At 40.5% G+C, this 18,890-nt stretch overlaps 1 pseudogene; it reads left to right on the top strand.

The window, feature by feature from the left end:
* Positions 1 to 18,274: 18,274 nt before the first annotated feature.
* LOC123001147 (transmembrane protein 14C-like) lies at positions 18,275 to 18,619 on the top strand (annotated as a pseudogene).
* The last annotated feature ends 271 nt before the right edge of the window (positions 18,620 to 18,890 follow it).

Genomic DNA, 18,890 nt, shown 5'->3' with positions numbered 1-18,890 from the left:
CTTTGAGTACCTCTTGTATATTCACTCATTTCATAGTGTGAGAGTTAAATGAACTCATATGTGTCAATTCCTCAGAACTGTTTGCTCCATAGCAAGCACTCAGAAAAATTCAGCTGGCAATTATTAGCTTGTTTTTATTGCACTAATTTTTCTACAACGTCATCATCATCATCATAACACTACCTATATTATTATTGCCATTTACAGAGAAGGAAACTAGGACACGATGAGGTTAAGCTACTTGCCCAAAGGGTTTGAATTCCCTGGGATTCAACAGCCAAGAGTAACAAAAAGCCATGATGGAAATGCTTGGCCCTGGGATTGTCATCTTCCTCCCTATGAAAAATACTCTCTCCTTAGCCTCTTCTCCTTTCCTATGACCATTGATGAAGCCGAGATTTTTGTTACTAATCAAATAAACTGGACAGAAAGCCAATACATTTCTTTCTGGGGGTCTCCCAGAAGAGCAGAGGAGAAGTGGGGAAAGCAAGTGAAGCCCTGTTATACGATATTCTCCTACAGATTTGGATACACTGTGAGACCAATCCAGCCTCACATACACGGCCTTTCCCATTACGTTACGGAGCAGAGAGTGGGCCCAGCATCCTAACAAGGTTCCGCTGGCCTTATTTTTCTGAAGGACATCCAGGTAGGGTGATTTAGCATTCTGCCTAGGGAGTGATAATGATTTCCATTATTGAGCTACCTTGCACCAAACATGTGCTCAGTGCTGAGCTTAGAGTCTCTCATTCCACCCTCACAACACATATTCCACATTTTATGCATGAGGAAACTGAGGCCACGAGCCAGAATTTGGAAGTCTGTTTCAATTCAAAGTCCAGGTCCTCAATTACCTCTCCTCTTGGATATTTTCATATTAGATACCTACTAAACCTGTGTGTGTGTGTGTGTGTGTGTGTGTGTGTATGTGTGTGTTCGTGTGTGTGTGTCCACACATGTCAAAAAGTTCCCCCAGATGATTCTGACCTCCCAAAATACACTATCAGATCAAGAAACCATAGCTTTCAGAAATTGTAAAATTACATTTACACAAGCATCACGCTCTAGGAAAGGCATGTCATTTCTGGTTTGTAAAGATCACAGGGAGGGAGAAGATCCTTTCATTTGTTATTCCTTCAGGTTCTGAGGCAGGGGACCTTGCTATCAACAGCAGAGAAAAATGACCTTGTTCTTCCTGAATTTCCATCACCATCATGGAGAAGCTGTAGGCTAAAATTGTTCTTTCTTTCTCTTACCCTCAGATAAAATCATCTAAATTATGGGCAAAAAGATGTGAAATGTAAGCATACACATCCCCGAGTCAACAATTAATATGATTTGTATGATTCCATACTGATCATAAGCTTTCAAATGAGGTCTGCTGAGGAACGCAGTGACTTGGGGCTGGGGTACAGCCATCAATCTTTATATCGTGGATATGCCATTAATCATTTGAAAAAATCATTCAAAGTGATTCACGGGAGGCATGCATTTTAAAGGCACTGACAAAATTTAAAGAGAAGTTACAAACAGAAATATTGAATTCCTTTGACCTGGTAAAGTTCTTTCATTTATGAATTATTAATGATGATATCTAAAAATGTTTTTCCTCTCCAGAGCACAAAGCACTAAGTAGTCAAATTCTGGTTCCTCCTTAGAATGCCCGACTCAATAGATAGAAAGGATATACTAAAGTATGTCCATCTCCTACATAGAGAAATCAAGGCATTTGTACATATGTCTTGCTTTATGCCCCTCTGCACCCTTAAAATGCTATTTGAAAATTTAGTGATGATCAGAATCTTTTCCAAAGAAACTTTACAAAATAGGGATGCCCAGGCATGACCCATCATCCAACTGTGTATTCTGACATGGTAGAGATGAAGATGCGTGGTCTGCACTTGTTTATAAAGAGAGGATTGAGATTATTCTGTGGTCTTTGTAGATTTACCATTTTTGGATTGGCTCAAGTTCTCAGTATTCTTTGGAACACTAAGCTTAAATCTCTTGGAACTTCAGATATGTTTTAATGCTGAATTCAGTATAGCTATTTTCCAAGTTCAATACCTCAAGAATCTATTTTCTTTTTTTTAAAACATCTTTTTTTAAAAGATTTTATTTATTTATATGAGAGAGAGGGAGCATGAGCAGGGGGAGAGGCAGAGGCAGAGGGAGAAGCAGACTCCCCATTGAGCAGGAAGACACGGGGCTCGATCCCAGGACCCTGAGGTCATGATCTGAGCAGAAGGCAGATGCTTAACTGACTGAGCCACCCAGGTGCCTCTCAAAGAGCAATTTTTAAATATATAAGTCTATATAATGGCATCAGAGGAAAAAGAAAGTTGGTTATTCAGTGGACATTCCATTAACAACCAGCTATTAACTTCCTACTATATGTTCCAGATTGCAACTGGTACTATGAAAAATGAAAGAAAACTCAGATGATTACCTACCTTTAAACAACTGCAATTATAAAATCAGATAGGGCAAAAAAAATAATTTCAAGCTTCTGCTCGATCTCTGTATCACTAAGGGCAGAAACCTACTAGAGGGGTTAAGAAAACATCTTCATGAATTTTTTGGAAGAGGCCTGAGTTAATCTGAATGAGAAAGATTAACACAAGAGGTCTAAACTGTACCGCATATTTAAATGTTGGATGTTTGTTTTCTTGGAACAGCCTAAGAGATGGGAGGCTTGCAAGTCTTGGGATTTGAAGAAAAGAGGGAAGCAGGGTTCCAGTACTGGTATGTACTCGCACAAGGCAAGATGATTAGTGAGAACTTTCTAGGGGTAGGGATATCTAAAGAAATTTAAGAATTGTAGTAGCTGAAATTCACGTGCTGTAATATCCTGCTCTAAAGCAGGCCTGGGTGAGTGGCTCTTAGCAGCTGATGGAGAGAGGGAGGGAGGTGTGTCCCCAAGCAAGGTGAGGTGATATTGAAAAGACGATAGCCACAGATGGGAGCAGGTGAGGAAGGGCTGAAGAACAAACTTATTTGACAACATTAATATTAATATTTACAAGGAACAGGAACCTTTTAAATATTTCTGCTTATGTTTTAGAATAAATGATTAAATTTTTAATAGGTTACCATTAAACTGTATCTAAACTCTGCAGGTATCTAATATGAAAATATCCAAGAGGAGAGGTAATTGAGGACCTGGACTTTGAATTGAAACAGACTTCCAAATTCTGGCTCATGGCCTCAGTTTCCTCATGCATAAAATGTGGAATATGTGTTGTGAGGGTGGGATGAGAGACTCTAAGCTCAGCACTGAGCACATGTTTGGTGCAAGGTAGCTCAATAATGGAAATTATTATTATCACCTTAAATGAGTTCATGAGAAATACTCTTTTGATCCAATTCTGAGACATTGGAAGAGTTCTTTTGTTAGATATTCATACTGTCAAAAAATTACTTTTTTTTACTAAAAATATTGTTTTATATTATAGACAAATAACTATTATTGAACGCTTTCTTAGTCAGAACTCTTTGGGTTGCAAGTGACAGAAAGCCCAACTTAAATGGGCTTAAGTAGAAAAGGAAATGTATTGGTCCTAATAAGGGAAAAGACCAAGGGGCCTTCAATCTGATTGGATCCATGAACTAAAAAAATGTCAATAATCTCTCTTTCATCATCTCTCAGCTCTGTTATCATTGGATTTGGCATCAGGCTGACCCTCTTCATGTGGTGATCACTGCAACTGTCAGGCTTAGCTTGTCCAAACTTGCTATGGAGGAAACAGAGACCTTCTCCTAATGGTTCTCATGAAAGTCCTGGATTTGAGCTTCACTGGCCCTGAATAGGTCATGTATACAACACTATATCAACCCATGGTCTAGAATAGTGGAATACTCTAACCAGCTAAGCCTGAGACATATGCCTACCCCTGGAACTATGGTGAGGTGAGGAGTGTGGAAGGGGGCGACCCCATAAAAAAAATTAGGACACTGTTGGGGCACCTGGGTGGCTCAGTCAGTTAAGCATCTGCCTTTGGTTCAGGTCGTGATCTCAGGGTCCTGGGATCAAGCCCTGTATAGGGCTCCCTGCTCAGCGGGGAGTCTGCTTCTCCCACTACCTCTGTCCCACCCCCCAACTCATGCTCCCTCTCTCTCTCTCAAAGAATAAAATAAAATTAAAAATTAAAAAAAAAATTTGTTGCAGCAAGAAAAATGGGAAAAGGATGCTACATAGGCAAAACACAGACATTCACAAAATCCCTGAATTACACTGGTGTTAGAGGAAAAGGACAACAAGGATGCAAAAGACTTTATGTACCGAAAGTACATAAAGGATAGGATTTAACCCAGAATGTTGTAAAAGGCACTTTGTAATGGCTTTACCTAGCCATCTATTTCATGATAATCTTAAAGAGAAGATACATCAGTATGCCATCAATACCTAGACAATTCTATCCATCATTATAATTAATATTTTTCTAGGTTTCTTAGCATTTCCTGTTTTGTGTTTTGCCTTTGTATTTATTTTTACTTATGCTATTCTAATAGAAAGATATTTTAAATGTCTCTCCAAATGAAGCATGAATAGTTTTAGAGGCAGCTGAAAGAATTTTCTCCCCTTGAAGTACAGATTTCTTTTTTTTTAACCTCTTCTTGCCTTTACTCCTCATATATCCATCTATTTTCCCAAGAGTCTGATACATTCAATGTGCGGTAAGAAAGCTATCATGCAGAAAAGATAGCCAGTCACCATGGCAGAAGTTTCTATGAAATGATAGACGCTTAAGCATGTTAGAGCCAGGAGAAGCCATGGGATGTGGGTAGAATTCAAGGCAGGGGAATATTGGTGCGTTTAGAATGTCTATTATTTTATTCTGTGACGGCATAGCTCTCTATGCATTAGCTAGGACCATGCATATTATGGATACTATGACCTTGAATGGTCATAGTATATGCTGCAAGGATGTGATTCCAGTACTGTGGAAAGAATCACTCTCTCTCTGGAATTGTTCAGGAATCAGAGTTTAAAGAGAACAGAGAGAAGTGAATAAGGAAGTAACCTGAGCTGATAGGATCTTTCCTTGAGCTCTGGCCAGCATCCCTGGTTTGTAAAGGGAATGGTGCCAGATGAGGACCCCACAGGGGAATTTGGGAGAAAAGGAAGGGGAGAATGAGTTTTGAAAGCCAGTCAGTGAGCTGACATTTGAAGTCCGGGAAGTCAGGTGAAGTTCTGCACCTGCAGGTAAGGTCAGGCTTCACTCATGGGTCCCAAACTGTCAGAATCACCTGGGGAGCATTTAAAAAACAGACTCTTGGCAAAGACTTGACATCAAACAGATCACAGCTGATACAAAATTGTTAGAGCTTTTTCCAAATTTGATAGCAATTCTAAAAAATTTTCAGTACAAAACCATTAATAATTTGGTATGATGAAATGTATTTTCCTAAATAGTAAAATCAAACCTTAACAGTGTTGCTAAGGGAAAATTGGAAATAAACTTTTTCTTCTTTCTATATAAAATGATATTACAGAGTACTTTTCACGTAAGAGGCAAAAAATACCTAGTCACTTTGTAGAAGAAAAGCATTATGGAGGTGAGTCAGATGTTAACTAATACAAATATAATTTTTCTTAAAAAAAAAAAAAAGCAGATTCTTGGCTCTACCCCAGGCCCCCTGAATCAGAATGGGGGTGGGGTGGATATAGGATGGGGTGCTTACTCTGTGCCAAGCACTGTTCTAGGCACTTGTATTATTTGGGGCACTATTATAATTGCCATTATAATATTATTTAATTTATTCAGCCAACTCAGTAGTCAGGTATTTGTCCCTTTTTACAGGTAAGGAAGCTAAAGTTCAGAGACATTCAGTAACTGGCAGCAAGTCAGAAAGTTGTGATTCAAAACAAGGTCTGCTTCTAGAACCTTCTTAACTCCAGTATTCTGCCAGATCTAGAAGTGAGGCAATGCAGATAAACTCAGACTAGAAGGTGTATTATTTTTATTTAGCACCGAGAAAAAATTCAGAGACGGTATCCTTTTTTTTTTTTTTTAACATTTTATTTATTTGACAGAGAGAGACACAGCAAGAGAGGGAACACAAGCAGGGGGAGTAGGAGAGGGAGAAGCAGGCTTCCCGCTGAGCAGGGAGCCCCATGCAGGGCTCGATCCCAGGACCCTGGGATCATGACCTGAGCCGAAGGCAGACACTTAACGACCAAACCACCCAGGCGCCCCAAGACAGTATCCTTTCTTACGATGCCATTCGTTTCATACATGATCTTTTTAAAAATAAACTTTCATTTTTAGAGTTTTTTGATTTTCAGAAAAACTCTGAACATAGTACAGAGAGCTCTCATATACCCAATACCCAGTTTCTTCTATTATTAACATCTAACATTAGTTTGGTACATTTATTACAATTAATGAACCAATATTGATACATTACTAACTAAAGTCCACATGGAAGCCTTTTTTTCAAGTATTTAATTTAGTGTCAGCACAACTGTGTGCAAGACTCAGGGCTAGCTCTTATGGCTCAAGTGGTCTGTGGAATCTTAATTTATTCATTTCTAAACAGGAAATAATAAAAATAATGATTTCACAGGGACATGGTGGTAATATTTGAAGAGGGTCCCATACTCATACTCTTTCCCTTGCCTGGATCTGGTAGAGCCCAAAATATTTCCATTAGGTCTGCTAAAAAAAATAAAGAACCATATGGCTTTTATCTTCAATCAAGTGGTTTATAATACCGAATTCCAGGATAAAGTAGATTTACACCACAGGACACAGTAGGCAGGTGAGACCCAGGAGCACTGAGGAATAATAAATGAGTCAGCCAGGAAACTTTCTTTCAAGGGGAAGATGCAAGAAGGGGTGGGGCTCAGCATCCCCAGTGTCCCCATCAAAAATCTCAATCAGTTGAAGTCATTCCCTTCCCTTGGGAAAAGAGCCAGGTGGGGAAAGGCCAGGAGCATATTAGTGTCGATGAGCCGCATTAGTAGTTAGATTTGCAGGTAAGAATTGCTCTGTGTGTGAGCTCAAATGACTGTGTCTGATACAGGGTACAAGTAAGTACAAAACGCATTTGCTCCAAACAACTCCTTCTGCAACAGATAGTGATTCTTCTTTTTCAGCAAAGACAGTGGTGTTTTTGCTTCAGAAACAGTCCAGTTGTTGGGGCGCCTGGGTGGCACAGCGGTTAAGCGTCTGCCTTCGGCTCAGGGCATGATCCCGGCGTTATGGGATCGAGCCCCACGTCAGGCTCCTCTGCTATGAGCCTGCTTCTTCCTCTCCCACTCCCCCTGCTTGTGTTCCCTCTCTCGCTGGCTGTCTCTATCTCTGTCGAATGAATAAATAAATAAAATCTTTAAAAAAAAAAAAAAAACAGTCCAGTTGCTAAAGTGACTAGACACTCATGTAAGATTGCAAAAAAAAAAAAAAGTTATTTTGAGATGCATCTCTTTATGATGACTATAGAGAAGTCAAATGATTACATCCATTAATTGCATTTTCTCATAGTGATTCCTGGCTTATCCAGGGAGTCACTTTTTTCAAAATATAGAATCCTGGATTCCATCAGTTCAGAACATCTGTGAGTGAGGCCAAGGTTTTTATATGTTGGAAAAGGCTTTAGGAACTCTGATGATCAAAGAGTTTGGTCTTACTGGTACACACTAAAGGGACATTTAAAAATGAAATTGGATTTGGGGAGAAAAACATACCTATTTTGTTCTTAAAAAAAAACCATAGGGATGCATGGGTGGCTCAGCTGGTGAAGCATCTGCCTTTGGCTTAGGTCATGATCCCAGGGTCCTGGGATCGAGCCCCGCATCAGGCTCCCTGCTTACCGGGGAGCCTGCTTCTTCCTCTCCCTCTGCCTGCTGCTCCCCCTGCTTGTGCTCTCTCTCTCTCTCAAATAAATAAATAAATAAAATCTTTAAAAAATTAAAATTAAAAATTTTTTAAAAACCATAGTTTTTGAGTTACAAAGATGTATAAAAATTCAACTTATTTTCTAAACTTTTCTTACTTGGGAAATCTTTTCAAATAAGTAAAATATTTTGGTCTCAACAAAACTATTACATCACATAGTTTGCCAGCTATACACTATGAAGTATTAACAGACAGGCTGCTGGAAAAGTTAAATCTTTGGGAAGTTTGCAATTTGGGTTGCAAATGCTACACCGATGTTTATATCCTCACCATTTCCTGAGAAGGTGTATTCTTTGAACAGACTAAAATATAGACACTGCCTAGCCAACAGTAAAAATAGGAACATGTTTGAAATTCACACACTCATACCACTCCCCATACTTCCTGAACCCACCCACGGCTTTCTCAAGTTTCTATCCCTGGCTACAGAACCAACACATCCCCTTTCCTAAACACGCTTCCCTCCTGCTGCATATTAACGCAGAGACCATTGATGCTGTTTCTAACTGTATCAGCAGTAATGCTTTGTCCTTCCTATGTCATCCAAGGAGCCCTGGATTCTTCCTGAACAAGAGTTTGTTAGTTCTGTCCACACTTGCATGGGGCACCGGGGTGGGGAAGCAGTCAGTGGCGTTTATTTAGCTCATAATCCTGTGCGCTGTGGTTCTTCTCTCGGCTGGTTTTGCTGTCCTTTGCTGGGCTTTCTTATATTGTCTGTGGTCAGCTGGCAGTTTAACTGGAGGCTGGCTGGTCTAAGACGACCTCACTCGTATCTCCAGCAATTGGCAGGTTGATAACTGGGGCCTGGCTGGCTAGGATACCTCACATTTCCTTGTGCCCTACATCCTTCAGCAGGCCAGCTTAGATTCCTCTCCACGGTGAGCTCAGCGTTCTAACCACAGGAAAGGACAACCAGGCCTACGGTGCAAGTCTCTGCTGGCTTCATATTTGCTAGTCTCATTGTCTAAGTCAAGTCACGTGGCCAAGTCCAGATTCAAGGTGTTGTGAAATGGAACCTACGTCTTGATGGAAGAAACTTCAAATTCACATTGTAAAGGGGTGTGGCTACAGAGATGGGAAAATTGTGACCCTCTTTGCAATCCAGCACAAGTGCCTAGTTTGTAAAAAGCTTAACATTTTAAAAAGAGAGAGAAGCTGCCACGGTTAAATGGCTGTAGTTGATATTTTATTTTAGCCTTTTGTGCTGATGGAGTTGTGAGTCGGGCAAGTCCGGAAAAAAAAATCCCATTCGGCAACAAATCCCTACTTTTCTTTCACCGCTTTAGCTTTCAAATTACCCGCAGAGCTAGTTGCCACACACAGCAGCTGCGGCTGGACAGAAGTGTGGTGAGACGGGTGGTGTGTGTGGTGAGGAAAGCCTGCCCGTGCTCTGTCAGAATCGGCTTTTCAACGTAGTCAGGTGAGCTTTTCCTTCCACGAGGCCTCCATGGACTAAAAGGTGACAGAAGCAGAAGGAAAACAGTAATAACACTATTGTCTGATGAGAGCCAAAAAATGTGGCCTCACTGGGCAAAAAAAAAAAAAAAAAAAAAAAAGTGTGTATGTGATTTAGTGAGGGGGCATATTTGGTGACTGAAAGATAGGGCATTTAGTCATGACTTGGTCCCTGGATGAGAGACAGACCGTGAGACAAAAACTCCAGGAACTACTGCAAAGTGGGCTCACGCTCTATGCGATGACGTCGGAGAAACTTTGGTCTGAGGAAGGTGGTAATTCTCTTAGCCTGGACAGCACTGCAACTTGCCCCACTTTTTTAGGTCCCCCGTTGATAATGAGGGAGAATCAGGTTGTACTAGGGATCTTCTCTTCGTCCCCATCCCAATCTCACCCTCTTAGGTGATATCACCCTCTTCCCCAAATGGCCTGTTCACGAAGTTCTCTCTCGCCAGAAGCCAGAGAAGTGAAAACAGACATTAGCTGCCACCTGTCAACACTCTTGGTCAAGGCCCCCAGATCGGCACTGAAGAAATATTTCCCTTCCAACATGCAACGAGATTTGGCTTTGCTTGCTGTCTTTTGAAACAAAGCAAGGTTTAAGTGATAGGCAAATAACAGCGCTGCCTGAATTTTCCATATTACCTGTTTTCCTCTAGTTTCAGAAAAGCCTAGTAGAGAGGAAATAAACATTAAAACATAATATTGGAACCTCTGAAACGAATAATATGCTGTATGTTAACTGAATTTAAATAAAGTAAAAAAAATACAGTATTGGAAGGGAATTTATAGTTACATAGATCACTTTCCTAGGCTTAGAAAGGGGCCCTTGTGAGCTATTGATCCATGGGGGAAGAGCATGACCAAGAGCGTTAAGCACCAGGACCCTGGGCCCCTCCTCCACCAGAGCACTCTGCTCTTACCTGTTTTGTACATTGGGATTTGCAAAATATTTCTTTTATTTTCTATTTTATTTTTTTGAATTTTTTAAAAAAGATTTTATTTATTTATTTGGCAGAGAGAGAGACAGCCAGCGAGAGAGGGAGCACAGCAGGGGGAGTGGGAGAGGAAGAAGCAGGCTCCCAGCGAGGAGCCTGATGTGGGGCTCGATGCCAGAACACCAGGATCACGCCCTGAGCCGAAGGCAGACGCTTAATGACTGAGCCACCCAGGCGCCCCGTTGCCAAATATTTCTTTTAATAAAAGATTATTGATGCTGAGACTTCATTCTGTGGGTAAGGAACTGGAAGCCCAGGGACATGGGGTGACTTGCTCAAGGTCATGGCAGTTGTCAGGTGCGGAGCTCAGGACAGAAATCAAGTCCTAGTTTTGGGTCCAGAGTTCTCTATTCTATCACATGGCCATGTTCCATTTCTTTTATCTAAGCCGGGAAACTTCCTTTAGATAAATGCTCACTCACGAGCTTCTATAAATACTGCCAATATGTTTGACATCGATCGGGAGATGATTTCTCATTCGAACAACTGCTACAGTATGATCTGGGTGCTGGCTTTGAGGTCTTACCCTGCCTTTCACGAGCTGGCCGACTTCATCTTCCTCTCCTACAGCTTCCACGCTGTGAAATAGAGACAAGGATGCTCAACAACTGAGCTACTTGGCCCACTTTTTGTAAGCAAGCAGTTAACTAACACAGGACGTTGCGGATTTTTGGTTTATTGCTTTGAGTGAACAAAAATGATTTCAAATGCACGGTCTGTAAAGGCCTCCATTAAAATGTGTTGTCCCTTAGCACTTGTGGAAAAACCGAAGATAATAATCAAAACAATCACCATTTATACGGTGCATAGCTTGAGTTCATTAAAGCATGATCAAAGGACCCGTGTTCTGTCTGAAAACCATGCAGTCAGAAGCACAACGAGAACGGCTAAGGAATGAGCCTCACGAAATCACTGAACCGTTCGGAATCTTACAAAGCCTGGAGTACGAAAGGAGGGCTGGAGAAGAATCACTGGGGCTGTCTTTTCAATGGTAAACAGCACAAGCACCAAGAACTCAGTTGGTCTTGGAATTCTCTGCTTCCCATTTAGGAGCTGCTCCTAAATGTGGCAGCTCTCCCACCGCCTAATTAAAATGCCTTCGCGGAATGGCTTCAAATCTGACAAGGATGAATAGTTGCCAAATGGGCCCCTTTCTTTGCTGGGCCTGTAGATAATTTGTCTCCAGCTAACAAGAATTGGCACTAAAAGCCAAAAGTGGGGCATCAAAGGGCTTTAGACACTGGGTGAGGACTGTTCTGTGTTACTCAAATGTGGAATGATCACTGTGGTGTGAAATCAGATTATTCTATCCGTAAATTGGGCAAAGCTACGTTACAAAGTAGACAAAATGGTATCCAGATGAACCCTACTCTAGTGTGTGCAATGGTTTCTAGTTTCTTTCACTATTATGTAAAATATCCAGATTATGTCAGATAATGCCTCCACTTGTAGATCAAGCGCAGAAAATAACCATGAGGTAATTATTGGGAGATTTGTGTTCAGGTTCTGGTCCGTTATTGAGAATCTTTGCTGGATTAAACTTTGGGCCTCTGTTTCCTCATCTGTGAAATGAATGGTGGGGTAGAAAGTGAGATTGGGATTTCTAAAGTACTTTCCCAGGTCTAACAGATTCTTTATGTTATGGCTATAGGTAATAAGGACTAACAACTTTCTTTTTTTGGGTTATTTAAATTGTCCTATATATCAAATTTCAATGGATTTTATAATTATATGGATTCTGGGGCGCCTGGCTGGCTCAGTCAGTAGAGCAAATGACTCTTGATCTCGGGGTTGTTAATTTAAGCCCCATGTTGGGTGTAGAGATTACTTAAAAATAAAATCTTTAAAAAAATTATATTGATCCTGTGGTCTCTTACCCTTCAATGAAGCATGTAAAGGAAGCTTAGTGTTTGATCACTTCCTGGGCTAATAATTTAGTATGGACAAAACTATTGCAAGAAAAAAAAAAGATCTGACTACTGTAGTGGTTTAAAACACAAAGGTTTCTTCTCTGATAAAAAAGAACTTGGAAAGTAGGAAATCTACAGCATGTAGTGTGACTTTATGAAGAAACTTTATGAAGAAGTCCCATTGTGTGTGACCACTAACCTCAAGGTTACCTCCTAACACAATATGATGGCTAGGATGCCAACCATTACATCTATGTTCCAGGAGCAAGGGGGAAATAGAGCAGGGCTCATCTTTTGACTAGCAAGTGATGTCCTTTGTCTGGGCACTTTACCACCCTAAATAAAATTGGGGTCCTGTTACTAAGAAGAAAGGGGACCAACCAGCAGGCTGTGTCATAGGCAGTTCTCTCAGCTGGATTCCTTGGCTAAAGATCACTTTCTTGGTCCAATACAGCTTTCTCCAAACACCAGGTCTGGTGGGTGAGGGCTGGTGGAGGAATAAACCTCTCTGTTTTCCAACACCTTAAAATCAGGAGACGAGCCTGGGCAGGGAGGCATGATCCTGATTGAGGTTCTGGGGGACCATTTTCACAGGTGAAAGACAGTAAATTTATTCTATTGCAGATGCCACCTGGGGAAATGGATACTTTTGAATGATTATAATAAAAGTGTTTTCCAATTTTGTCTAGAAAATGAACTAATTTCCACCTTCCAAAAAATATCCCAACAACTGTTTTAAATAACTCTGTTCTTGCTATGAGTAAGTTCCACAGTGACAGGGACTAGAAGGGAAACATACAAAGCTTTTTCTTTATTTTTAAAATAATGGCTCATCCTCGAGCTTGGATTAGGTAAAATAGTCAGTTAAGCAAAAGGACCTCACTTCCTGAAGCTGTTTTTGTCTTTGCCGCTAAGAACCCACAGGCTACATTTTTCACTATGATTTTATTTTGTTTTAATAATCTTTGTTCTTCTGACTAGTCAAACTGCCTAAAAGGTATATGGGTTTTAAAAAATTATAAACAAAACCTAGTCCAAACCTAAGCAGTGTGATAGCTGAAGTCAGTTAAGGATAGTACTTCCGCTCAAACATTTTGGCTCTGGGGTTCATATTTGCCACAGATCACTGCTCCCCACCTGTCATGGTTAATTTTATGTCCCAACATGGCTAGGAGATGGTACTCAAATATCTGGTTAAATATCAGTCTAGATTGCAACATGCAGGTATTTTGGGGGGTGAGATTAATATTAAAACCAATAAACTTCCAGTAAAGCAGATAACCCTCCATACTGTGGGTGGGCCTCATCCAATCAGTTGAAGACCTTAAGAGAAAAAGATCAAGGTGGCCCAAGAAAGAAGGAATTTTGCCTCCAGACTGCCCTCAGATTCATAGCCACAACATCAACTCTGCCCCATCTCCGGCCTGCCAACCTACAGCCTTCCTTGCAGATTTCAGACCTGCCAACCTCTATCAGTGTGTGAGCCAATTTCCTAAAATCTCTCTCTCTCTCTCAAAAGATAGACGTAGATAGATAGATCCGTGTGTGTGTGTACACACACACACACACACACACACACATATATATATATATATATATATATATATATATACATACATCCTCTTGGTTGTATTTGGTTCTTGGTTCTTTTTCTCTGGAGAACCCTAATACACCATACCATCTTTTGGTTCCTGGATATTTGCAAAGAAGCCCATTTTTGCTGCTTCTCATTTCTGTAATGCATTTATTCAAGGCTGACTAATAAAGGCAGTGTCATCTAGAGGGGTAAGGAGCATGAATTCTGATATGAGATTGGGCTAGAATCATAGTAGCAAAGTTATATTCCCCAGGTAAACCTTTTACCTCTCTGAGCCTTAGTGTTCGTATCTGTAAAGTGGGCCATGATGCTGGTTTGAGGATTAAATAATGATAGTAAAAACAACAACTAAAAATACCTACTTTGTCAGAGCGTGTACTGTGTGCCATAAGAACATGGATTCTCTTTTCCTTCCCACATAGACTTAGGAGGGGGACATGAGGAAACCGAGGTCCACAGAGGTTAAGGAGCCCGTCCAAGTTCACACAGCCAGCAAGTGGTAATCACAGAATCGTAACCAGCCCCATGCTGCCTCCATAGCACATGTGAAGACTCCTAGTCTATGCCCGGCACAGAGCAGCTGCACAAGATTAATTCCCTTCCATTTTCTTTTTCCAAAGCCTCTTGTCCGATTACTCAGCCATTTCTGCTAGTGTCGGAACCAGTGAAAGCAACAAAATATTGTGCCGTTCAATTTATAGCACTTGTAACAGTCAGGAGTGTGCCCCAAGGTGTTTCGTTCTGTGACTTCCTTGCAGGAAGGAAATCTGAAAGCAGAGACTGCCTGCTGCATGACATCTTGACGTCACCTATGTATTCACAGCTGCCAGTGGTCAGTTAGGGGAATGTGGTCACCAGCTGGACACAGCCACTGCCGTTACTGCTGAATTCATCCCCTGAGCCAATCACAAGCTGGTGCATTTGAATGCACACCTCCTTGCCTCTGCTTTTCTGATGTAATTTAAAAGTGAGAAGAAAGAGTGGTGGTGGTTCAAATCTTCCCTCCTGGCTTAGTGTTGCCCTGAGAGCAAAGTGCCTTTACTTAATTTGGTTATGTTGCTGTGGGACCATGGGAAGTGGCAGAAGAGCCGCTGTCTCTCTGTCCCTTCTCTCTTCTCTTTGGAAATCACTGAAGAGGTCTGTTCCATTAGCATGAAGAACATTTATGCATTTTTAAGTGGTTCTTTGGCAAACTGGGGAGCTGTTCTATAACAGGCCACAGACATTGTGTCTGCAGCTTTTCATAATAATAATAGGCATCCCTATAATATCAATATACCCAAATGTAACATCATCTCCTTAAAAATTCATTTCATGTGAAGATGCTGATGTTGGTACCAAGTTATTCCATAATTCTAGGGAAAGAGCTTTTGAGAATCCTCTGTACTTGGCATAACACCTGTTATATCCATGCTTGGATTTTCATCAACTTAAATAATTTAAAGTTCAAGATATTCTGTAAAGACTGGTTTCATTCCAGCTGATTACTTCAGGGCTTCCAGTATAAATGCTAATGAAGGAACACTTATTTTTGTTATTAAGCTATAAATATGCTATAAAACATGTTTTTAGAAAGCAATTAAAAAATTTAGGACTTGTATTATACATTTCCATGGTCTGATGCAATGAACCGTGCTTTGCACGTGTTACAACTATATCTACAAACAGAATATATGGCACGGGTACAAAGTCAGAAGTGTTGGGGGGCTTCGATTCCCTTCCAGTGTCCTGTCCCTTCATTCTTCCCCAATGATGCCAAACTCGTTCCTGATCCATAAACACATCATTGTTTTCCATGCCTTACCTGTGCTATCTCCTTGGTCTACAATGACCCTCCTGTCCTTTGACCCCCTTCCCGCACTGTGCTTCACAAATTCCCTCTCCTTCCTGACCCCAGATCAAATGTCATCAGGAAGCCTTTCCTGATTTTCCCACACTCCTTCCTTGAAGGTTAATATCTATTTATTTCTTATAACTCTCCAGTTTCCAAATATAGTTATATTTACAGTTATATCTATATTTCCAAATATCGTTAACTCGAAACCATCTTACCCAACAGTCCTGGAAGGCACACAGAGGTCTTGAATGAAATCCACACTTCTTGCAACAAGAGCTCACTATCAGCAATTTGATCCAATGCCTTAAGGGTCTTTCAGGATTTTGCTTCTCCCTCAGTGGCAAAACGAATATAGACTCCTTAAAGAGATTTGGAAAGGGCTGGAAAACAGGGGGGAAAAGTACCCTTGATCCAATTATCCAGCGATAACCTTTACTGATGCTTAGTGCATATCTTGCGTTTTGTTTTGAATGTGTATGTCTGTAATCATTTTGTTTCTCTTCATGCCTGAGCTCACAGGACAACCACTCGCCTCGACCAAACTCACTGGCCCTTGCCTTTCCGTAGTAAAGTTTTATTGCAGTGCAGCGTATATACAGGAAAGTTCACACATGAATCAAGCGTACAGCTTGATGAGTTGAGGGTTGGGGGGGGCTGTTTGTTTGTTTTGTTTTTGTTTTTTTGTTTTGCCCCCAACATGGGGCTTGAACTCACAACCCAAGATCAAGAGTTCCTTGCTCTTCTGACTGAGCCAGCCAGGTGCCCAAGCTTGATGAGTTTTTTACAAAATAAACATACCCATGCAACCAGCACCTGCGCCAAAAAACAGTATTTTACCAACGCCCTAGAAGCCCCTTCTAGTTATTACTCTTCTCCCAAAGGCAACCATTATGCAAATTTCTCACACTAGATTAAGTTTTGCCTGTTTTGGAACTTTACGTAAAGGTAATCATCCAATATGTGCTTTTTGTGTGTGCTGGGCTTCTTTCACTCAATGGTAAACTTATGAGATTCCTCCCTGTTGCGCCAGGTATCGTAAAGAGTTCATTCTCAGGCAGCATTACATGTTATGAATATGCCACAATTTGTTCATCCATTGTACTATTGACAGGCATTTGGGCTGTTTCCAACTTTTGGCTATTACAGATAGTGTTGTTGTGAATATCATTGAGCATGTTTTTGGTGCATATATGCATGCACTTTTGTTGGGTTTTTACCTATGAGTAGAATTGCTGAGTTATAGAGTATGTGTATGTTCAACTTCTGGTAGATTCTGCCAAATAGTTTGCCACATACTTGTACCAATTTATACTTTGAGAATTCCAATTTCTCCACAGCTTCTCCGACACTTAGTATTTCTTATCTCTTTTGCAATTCAGGTGGGGATATATTTCATCACAGTGTAATCTGCATTTCTCTAATGTCTTCTCTTATTTCTATTGAACATTTGATTATTTTCTTTTGTGAACATCTGTTCAAATCTTTTGCCCATTTTTCTATTGGATTATCTGTCTTTCAGTAGTTATTTACTAGTCATTTCCAGGATATAAGTATAGCAAATATTTCCTCACACTATGTGACCTGCCTTTTCATTCTCTTAATGGTGTCTTCTAATGAATCAAAAGTTTACAATTTTATTAAAACCAAATTAATCCATTTTTTTTCTTTTATGGTTAACATTTTTGTGTCCTGTTTGTAAAGTGTTAGTTTTCCCCAAGGATATGATGACATTCTATGTTTTCTTCTAAGATCATTAGTGTTTTACCTTTCATATCTAGATCTACAACTGACTATAAGTGACTTTTTTATATGGTGTGAGGTAGGAGTCCACATTACTAATTTCCACATGAATGTTTAGTTGACCAGACTATTTACTGAGAAGTTTATTCCTTCCCCACTGAATCAGGTGTCATACTTGTATAAATCAGTGATCCTACATGTGTGAATTAGGGCCTTGTCTTTCAAAGTCCATTTTTTAAGTGGCCTAACCCCCCTTAGCAAAAGTGCATCTGCCTGAGACTTCCCAAACACTTGTTGGTCAGCTCAGAACAAGGAACTGGATTTGTTGTTTTTTTTTTTTTTTTCAAAGATTTTATTTATTTATTTGACAGAGATAGAGACAGCCAGCCAGAGAGGGAACACAAGCAGGGGGAGTGGGAGAGGAAGAAGCAGGCTCATAGCGGAGGAGCCTGACGTGGAGCTCGATCCCATAACGCCAGGATCACGCCCTGAGCAAAGGCAGACGCTCAACCACTGTGCCACCCAGGTGCCCCAGGAACTGGATTTCTGAATCTGTTTTTTCCACTGTGCTCAGATAATGTTATGATAACATAGAATCACTTTCCACAATCTCCTGAATTCACAATTCTAAAACTGTCAGCTTAGCTAACCAGGAAGCAAATGAAGTGGTGCTGAGTAAGTTCTCAATAAATGTCGCTATTGTTGCCATTGTAATAACCAAATTAATTAATAACCATAAATCTAGGTGCACCCTTGTCGACCAGTGCAGACCTATGGGAAAGCAGTTCGGTGCAGGCCTGGTATACTCTTCTGTCTGGTCATAGTGAAAAAGAACAATGCAGAAGGACTCTGGCCCACTAGTGCCTTTACATTGAATTGGCTTTGGCTATGCAGTTCTGGTTGCTTCTGATGGGATCACTGGCTATACAAAAGCAGGTGGTGTCCTGTCATTGGTTGCTGGGCTTCTTTTCGGTAGTTTAGCAGGCCTAGGTGCTTATCAGCTATCTCAGGATCTGTGGAACTTTTGGGTTTTCCTTGCTACATCTGGAACCTTAGCTGGCATTACGGGAATGAGATTCTATCACTCTGGAAAATTTACTCCTACAGGTTTAATCACGGATGCCAGCTGACTAATGATCACCAAACTTGGAGTCAGTAGGTTGAATAGACTCCATCAGTAATACTCGTGTCCCAGCTTGGACTCATGAAGAATTTAAAAACTTCCATTATTTTTACTATATTAAGAAAAACAATTCTGACATTTTACTTAAAACAAAACAAAGCAAAACAAAATGACATTGAACTTTCCAGGAGAAGAAATCAGTCATTATCATTATAACCTTAAAAAGATGGGTAGTATGTAACCCAAGAGGTTTTTATTATACTCTTATAACGTTTGATTCTTGTATGTTGATGTTATCACTTCTTTCTGTATCTATAGGTAAAGTCTCA

This window comes from Ursus arctos, unplaced genomic scaffold (assembly GCF_023065955.2).
Source record: "Ursus arctos isolate Adak ecotype North America unplaced genomic scaffold, UrsArc2.0 scaffold_21, whole genome shotgun sequence".
Taxonomy (NCBI): domain Eukaryota; kingdom Metazoa; phylum Chordata; class Mammalia; order Carnivora; family Ursidae; genus Ursus; species Ursus arctos.
Note: the sequence above shows the minus strand (reverse complement) of the source record. Positions and strands in the feature narration are given on the sequence as shown.